Source organism: Numida meleagris, chromosome 5 (assembly GCF_002078875.1).
Source record: "Numida meleagris isolate 19003 breed g44 Domestic line chromosome 5, NumMel1.0, whole genome shotgun sequence".
Lineage (NCBI taxonomy): Eukaryota > Metazoa > Chordata > Aves > Galliformes > Numididae > Numida > Numida meleagris.
In genome coordinates, this window is record NC_034413.1 from 62,555,330 (window position 1) to 62,563,423 (window position 8,094).

The following is an 8,094-nucleotide window of genomic DNA, read 5'->3' on the forward strand; positions in this document are numbered from 1 at the left end:
CGGGGCGCCGCCATCTCCGCGCCGGGCGGGCAGCCGGTGACGGCCCGCCGTGCCCGGGGGCGCGCCTCGCCTCTGAGCGGGATGGCAGGACGTGTTGGCCGGTTGGTTGGTTCTGCTGTTAGGAGAAACGCAAGGAGGCAATCACCAAACTATCCCCCTCAGCGGATGTTAAGTTAAGCTGTCCTAGCGACGTTGCATGGAGGTTGCTGCAAGCACCGACAAAAAACCATCAGCTGATGCCTTATTCTGTCAGGCTGCCAGCACTAGGTACGGGCAGCGCAGACTTTCTCTGTGTGTCTGTGCGTAGCTGGAAAGAAAAGTCACCTCTGAAGCGGGTAGAGCCAAGCCATTTGTGAGCTACAGTCATTACTTAGACCAAGTGCCTAGGGCTGTATCTGTCCGATATCTCGGCTTAAAGGACGTCACGTCCGTGGTAAGCTCCCAGACCCGGTTCTGCCACAGACCGGTGAGCTGCACACCGCTGCACAGCACCTCCCCGCACCGGGTCTACCGTCAGGACAAGGTTTTCGGGGGATGGAGCGGTTCTCCTGGCTGGCTGATGCCCTCTAGTGCGGGATGCGAGTAATTCATTTCAAACCTAACACCTGACCTGAGGCCGAATTTTTTACCTTAATTCAGTCAGCACACGCACACAAAAGAGGAACATAGAATCAGCCATGGCCTCAGTTAGTGAGTTTGTGGTTCTGCTCCACGTCCCGTTCTATCTGATCACCTCCCCCTCCTCCTCTCTCCAGCCTACGGGCAGGGTGTTTGGACGAGCATCTTCCAGGCAGTCTCTTTGCAGCACACCTGTGACATGGGAAACAACCATGATACAAAGTGCCCTGCGTGGGAACATAGGTCATAGAGATGCAAAAATGCAAAGGAGAGGATGTTCTAAATTATCCCATCACCATCCCTCCTTGTCAGCACGCGTAATCTCTGCTAACACACCCCTGTGAGGGCTGCCAGTTATACCTACAGCTACAGTGTCTCTTACAGAGACATATCACCACTGCACAGGCATAAAACCTCCATTTCGGTGCTTTTACAAGTACACTCATCACCGTAGTAAAATTAACAGCTTTTTCAGCTGCCTGTTTCTACTATGGAAGAGCAAGTGAACAGAGCAGCAGAGTCAGACCATCCACTGCAGAAAATTTCATCCAGGGTTGCTCTCCTCTTGCCCTCTAAACACATTTATTCCTCTCCTGCCAATTGCTTGCAATTTGAATTGAAAACATAATGCCATTGTATAGCATTGCACTGCATACCAGCACCACTGAAATGTTCCCAGGGAAAAAAAAAAGAAGGAAAAGCAACCCGAGCAAGAATCCCATTGGTGTGTTTTACTTTCCCCTGCTTGGGGACCCGCTGGTCCCAACAGAACTTCACCTGTGCCGGATGAAACTGATTTGCTCCTTCCATGCGCTGGCATTTTTCTTTTTTGAAAGCGCTGCACTTGCAATACCAGAGATTATCGTAAGGTGGCACTGACAACTGCATAACCGGATTTGCTAAGAATGTACTGTTAAAGATGTCATTTAACTTTAGTTTAAATTTGCTGCTAATTATAACTCGTGCTCAGGTTCACTGCTCTTATCGCCTTCCCCAGTTGTAGCTTAATGGCTCAAAGTGACCAAAATCACACCTTGGCCCTTGTAGAAACAATGGGGGGGGGAGCACAGAGGTGCCACTGCAAAGCACACTGCTGCAAAGTGTGCCTGGGCCTTCCCTGCTTAAAAAATTGTAGTTTTTCCAAATAGACAGGCTTTTCCAAATAGACAGATTCTCTATCACTCTCTTGTTAGCTGGTCAGGACATTTTTCCAAATGTAAATCATATTTTTGGATGAGCTTAACCTAAATTTAAACCTGTGTCCTCCTCTGGTAGCCAGTGCAGAGGAGAGAAGAGATCACTGTTCCTGCTTGCTAAGGGAACTGCATCCTCTACAGACCTGTGGAGGAATAACATAAATCCCGGGAAGGCAGAAGTATCACCTGCCTTTCTTGCACGAGTGCCATGTTTCCTAACCACTGCTGAACTGTAAAACCTGCTGACTAATGAGAACATGACTAATACTGCTGCATATCCACATTGGTTAATTGTACGGTCAATGCTTATTAGGGTTAGATTCTTTCTTAAGGCAACTGAGATTTGAGTTTATTAATAGTCTGGAATACATTTTATGTTTTCTGGGCTCTTGTAGGTAATGAATATGAATTACTTCCTCCACTTGCCATGAATAAAAGATATCTTGCCCACTACAGCTCTAGATGCCATGACACAAGAACATGATAGTTAAATGAATAGCCTTTCTCCTACAACACACTGGATGCACCACTAGATTCTCCTGATCACAGACAAAAATAGGCAAGAAGGCCAGGTGAATGTAATACAACCGACCCAAGTGCAAAGCCTTGCACTTCACTTTGTTGAACCTCATTAGGTTCACATGGGCTCATCTTTCAAGTTTATCAGGGTCCTCTGGTTGGCATCCATTCCTTCTGTCATACCAATTGCACTTCTCAGCTAGGTGTCATCAGCAAGCTTACTGACAGTGCACTCGATCCCACCATCTATGTCCTTGGTAAAGATGTCAAAGAGTACCGGTCCCAAGACAGACCCCTGGGGAACACTGCTGGTCACCGGCCTCCACCTGGACATAGTGCCATTGACCGCAGCTCTCTGGCATTGCAGTTATACAATTATATAATAGCTGGTTACAGCTTTTTCTCTTTAATGCTTCTGTGTGAAGAGAGGCCTGCCACGGCCTGGAGCTCTTCTATCATCACAGACGAGTACTGCAGCAGGGTTTCTGGAGGTATGCAGTTTAATGCCAGTAACCCTACTGGAACTGCTGCTTACAGCAGCCCGTGACCTGGGTCTTCCCCTACCTCCAACCCTCTGTTTGCTCAAGACGCACAAGGGAACCTCTCTCTGCCCTTTTCTCTCCAGTTTGTGAGCAGACAGAGAGCCCAGGATACTGCCTCATCACCTGCTGTGGTTGAGTTCAGGCTGTTCCAACCCAAGGAGCGGGGGCTGAAGCACAGCATCTCTCTTTGGTCCCTCTGCACCATGGAAGGATTTGTCCTCTGCCTCGTCCCAACAGTCTGCCCTTCTCACCAACGTAGGTGTGACATGTACACACCAGAGACAAGGGGAGCATGTGCTGTGGCTGTGGTACAGGGTTTCTCAGCCCTTTCATCCACCTCATGGCCACCTTCAGCCTTTTTCTACCCTGCCTTATGGCACAACATGGCATTCCTGCCTTCCACTGTTCTGCAGCTCACTGCAAGGACTCCTGTGCTCCCTGTTTCTCAATCCTCTGAAAAGCTAATGTGTTTTTGTTTTAATAAACGGAACAGCTGCTGAATTAGTTCAGTTCTTCAGTCACTAGCCCCTCTCCTAGAAGCCTCTCTGTGCTTTTCTTCACTCCTACACATATTTTTCTGCATGGTTTCTATGGCAACCTGTGTACCTCTCCATCTGCTGCAGATCCCTGTTACCACGTTTTGTTTCTTGTCATCTCTGCCAAATGTCATTTCCAGGTGTATCATTATTACAAGATCAGATTGGAAACCAAGCCAAAGCACTCAGTAGTTTTGGTAGTCAAACCTGTCATGTGTAATCCCACTGCTCTGTTGCTATATATGCTCTGCCTATGGGAGACTGACACCGAGCTCTTTTCAATACCAGATGTCCTACATGTATCAGCACGCTCTAATCAATTCTGCAGCCACTTCATAATATCCAGATGACATCCTTCCTTCTCATTGCAGCCTCTGCTGCCTACAGAGTAGGTATACTTAGTATATTTGAATGCTGAAAATTGATTGGAATTTGCTTAGAAAAATGGATGAAAATCCAACTTCATTTTCTGCTAAGCATCTTTTGAAAAACTTATTTAAGTGTGGAAAAAAATACATTCCTAGTATATAATCCCATCAAAACCAGCAGCAGAGAACTCAGCTGAATAAAATGAATGGAGTAAAAAACTTCACTGTTGATTTGTTTCCTAGATCCCATGAGCTGGTAAAGTCAGACTGCAAGAAATCCACGTGGAAGCAGTGAAGCTGTAAGTAATTTGGACTGTGAGCTCTTAGAGACAGAAACTGACATTATTTGTTTGTATCCGGCATCCTGGAGGAGCTCTGTTGAGGTACTAGATGCTGCCTCGTTAGAAATGGCTGCTATTTAATACCTACAATTAACAGTAATTATGCATGCAGTAAACCAGTGTTTATATATACATTTCTGGAAAACTTTTAGACTATAATTCAGGGAAAACTTGTGTAAAAAAAAAATTCAATTGGAAATCACATAGGCCCGTGTTCTATAAGAGTAATGCTGATGCTAATGCTGTCCATTGTTTCAAAGTGTGGGTGAGATGTGATGCTGGCAGTTTAGGTAGAGGCAGAATTTTAGCTATAGCTCTGTGTGCCTATGTAGGATGTGGACTGCAATGCAGATAGTGCAGGACATCTCAGAAATCCACAGAAAGCTTAGGGAAAAGGGGGAAAAAAAAGCTGTATGCAGAGAAAGCTATCCTTCAAACATCAACAGTTAAAGGGATAGCAGCAGAATTCCTCAAAATCAAAACTAACCAGACCTCGCACAGGGATGGAAATCAAGAAGAAAACGTTTTCATCTACAGCACTACAAAGAAAACAAAGGCAAAGATCACCAGTTGGGTAGATAGCTAGAAGCTAAAGCAATATGTTGCTTCAGTTTCCATAAAGAAAATTATGCAACCCTGCAGGGCAGAGGCAACACACTTAATGGGCTTAAGGGCATGGATATGGAAATGACCACATGCAATACAGCTGCGAAACTTGAAAGCTCTTCACCCTTCAATTCTGAAGACTGAGTAATCTCCATCACCAAGATCTACAGGCTGGTCAGCACAAAATCTATTGGTTTTTTAACACACAGACCGGAGAGCAAATGAGTAACAAAAGGCATAGAGGGAAGCAGGATATGGGTTAAAGTGCAAGATAGGCATGCTCTGAGTAGATGAACCCAGTATCTTTCTTTGATAAGATAATTGCATTTGTGGACAAAGGAAAACTAGCAAAATCTTATCAACCTGGACTTTGGTAAAGTATTTGATTTGGTATTACCAGAAAATATATTAAACTCCGGAAGATGAGGATTAATGTAAACACGATAAAATGCTGAAGGAGTCTAGGACAGAGGTAAAAATTGCTGATGGTGCTGACAGCAAAGTATGGGCCTGGAGGAATCTATCTGAATAATGCGATTAGGTCAGTTTGGAGTAAAAAATGACAAGCGGGATAATGAAATTTGCTAACAAGAAAGTTGGGAGGTGTTTTCAATTCAGAGGAAGCCTTACAGGAAGAATGACATGGTTGTTATGCCCTAGTAACAGGCATGGGATGAGATGTAAACATACAAAACGCAAGGACATGCACCACCTGACTAATTACATTTCTGCTATAAATTAAAATTCATTAGCTATGAGCAACTGAAGAGGAAAAGCCACATGCCTGATATAATCATTCGAAAGGTAAATGCAATCTTATGCGTAGCTAAGCAAGTATTTCCGGGAATAACAATTAAATATGTATGAGGCGCTGGGTAAAATTCCACTGAGATTTTGGGGCATCACTCAGGTTATCAGCATTTAGCAAGTCTGAATTCATGCTGGAACAGGTACGGAGAAGCATCGTCCAGGTAATCTGAGAAATAGCAAAGAGGAGATAAGAAGGCACGAGCTTGGCAGAACGAGTGCTGGGAAGGGATCTGATTCCTCCCTGTAAATACATTTGGGGCAGGAGGTGGGCAGAGAGGGAGAGGCCTTGATGTGCAGCGCCTCTTGCTCTCAGCTCCCTCCCCACAGAGCAGCCAGTCCCCTATCTCCTCCCTGCCCATCTCCTGCCTGGTGCCCGCTGAGTTCAGCTTTTCTCAGTCACATTTTTATGAATGTTTGAAGACCACCTTGTCCCCATGAAGAAAAGCACATCTGGCTTATAAGTTTAAAAAAAAAAAAAAAAAAAAGCCTCTTGGCTGCCCTGGCTTTGCAGGGGTGACAGCAAGCCTTTTGTTTGTTTGTTTGTTTGCAGCAGCTGTTTGGCTGATCAAAACCGGTTGGCTCTGTAAAGTCTGGCTGTTGGCATGTGCAGAACATATTAGGCGCTGAAGCGGACCAGGTGAGCATGGGTGGGGTGGCCTTGAGAGGGTTGTCCTTATCCTCCCTACTAACCGGACCCAGCTTTTATGTCTGTTGCGTTCTAATGACTCACACTTAAGTTAGTTCTCCTGTGCTTATGTGAAAAACAAACACTGTGCTTTCGTCAGAGAGAACAGGTTCTTCTCCTCGCTGGATAAAACAACGGTCATCAGCATCCACTGATGCTATACGTGGCTCCAGGGCTTTCAAATCAGAGAAAGGACATGTTTCCCATGGCTGTTCTGTGTCCCCGCTTAAAACCACCACTGAGATAGCCCAGGCACCTGAACCTGCCACGTCAAGCAGCCTGCAACAGCCACGTGTGACTGCACTCCTCCTCCTCTCCACAGAGCAATGATTGCACAGACCCAGAGAATAGCTCAGCAGCAGCACCAACTATCCAATTGGTGTCACAGTGTACAAGCAAACATGTGCATGCTCAGCCTCAGGCTGCTGCTCCCCATGGGTCTGCCTCATCCATCTGCATGCTCGCCCTCTGCCAACCTCACCCCTGCCACCTGCTGTGCACCGACCAAATGGTCAGTGCAAGGTCAGCGTGGAGGCTACAGACACAGGACCCATTTGTAACTAAAAGCTTTCACTTCATTTTAGGTGAAACTCTTGCTGTTTGCAATACTCAAGAACCCTGTCCACTAGGAACATCTTATGGGAAAGGATCCTTTAGCAAGAAAGGTAGTGATAAGACAAGGAAGGGGTTAATGGCTGGGTAGATTTAGGTTAGGTGTTGGGAGGAAATTCTTCATGGTGAGGGTGCTGAGGCACTGGCACCGCTGCCCAGAGAAGTTGTGGATGCTCCCTCCCTGGAGGTGTTCAAGGGCAGACTGAATGTGATCATGTGGGCGGTGTTTCTGCCCATGGCAGAGGGGTGGAATGGGATAATCTTTATGGTCCCTTTCAATCCTTTCAATTCTATGGTTCCCTGATTGTTGCATGAATTACATCCAGAAGCCAATGCTTTGTTGATTGTGTCCTCACCTCAGGGCCTGAGGACTCAGCAGGACTGAGCAGCTGAGAAGTTGTGGGGGCAGGAGAGATGGCAGCTCCTCCTCATCTCCATAGGAGATTTTCTTCATAGTGAAAGGGAGAAGAAATCTAAGTGGTCCAGGGGAGCTATACAGCCAGGGAAAGCATGGTGAACAAGCAGGAGAGTGTAGGAAATGCCCCTAGAACCAGAACCAGCACTTGCGTGCCTTGGCTGTACTCAAACTGTACACCTTACATCAAGCTCCCAGCTTTACCTTCCTCTTCAAGAGGCAGTTTTCACACATTTCCTGGCATTTTGCTCAGGATGCAGCGAGCTGATGAAGCTGACAACGGGTGGGCTGAGCATATGCCTACCTCCAAAACTACCTCCAGCTTTCTCAAAAGCACTGGCACCCATCCTCAATCCATGAGTGACATGGGGCCGGGAGCTTGTGAGCCAGGCCCTGGGCAAGGACAGCACCCACGGGCTGAGCCTCAGGGCCCAGCAGGAGAGAGCCAGTGGGATGCAGGCAGGGGGAAGTGCAGGCACAAAAGAAGGCAGGGAAGCAGCTCCATAGCACAAAAGTGGGAGAGAAGGCTGCTCTGATGAGGAGAAGTGGAAGACTGAGAGGTGACATACGGCAGTTTGCAGGGGGTCATGGATGTCAGACCTTGTAGGGGAAAGGAAAGACTCTCTGCTTCGTCCTGCTTCGCTTCTATTGACATTAGAAGCTGTGATACAGTCCATCGCTGCCAGCTTATCACCTCTTGCAATGCACTCATCTCCTTTCTCTGGCGTTGGAGAGACAGTTGACAGACAGACAGACCCCCACCTGCGGGATGAACCTAACCCGCGTCCATCAGGCTGGTAGGACAGGTGGCACGCACAGCCAGCCCCGCAGCCCCCCGCTGTCACC

At 47.0% G+C, this 8,094-nt stretch overlaps 1 protein-coding gene across 2 annotated transcripts in view; it reads left to right on the forward strand.

Annotated features, from left to right (window-relative positions):
* The window catches only part of LOC110399239 (glycerol-3-phosphate dehydrogenase 1-like protein), a 26,003-nt gene that overhangs the window by 3,989 nt on the left and 13,920 nt on the right, over positions 1-8,094 (forward strand). Inside the window, exons 2-3 of one of the 2 annotated variants that reach the window (XM_021397579.1) lie at positions 4,023-4,078; positions 6,087-6,173. The gene's annotated coding sequence lies outside the window, so the exon portion shown is untranslated. The remainder of the gene's footprint in view (positions 1-4,022; positions 4,079-6,086; positions 6,174-8,094) is intronic. The other variant, XM_021397580.1, reaches the window with a different exon arrangement.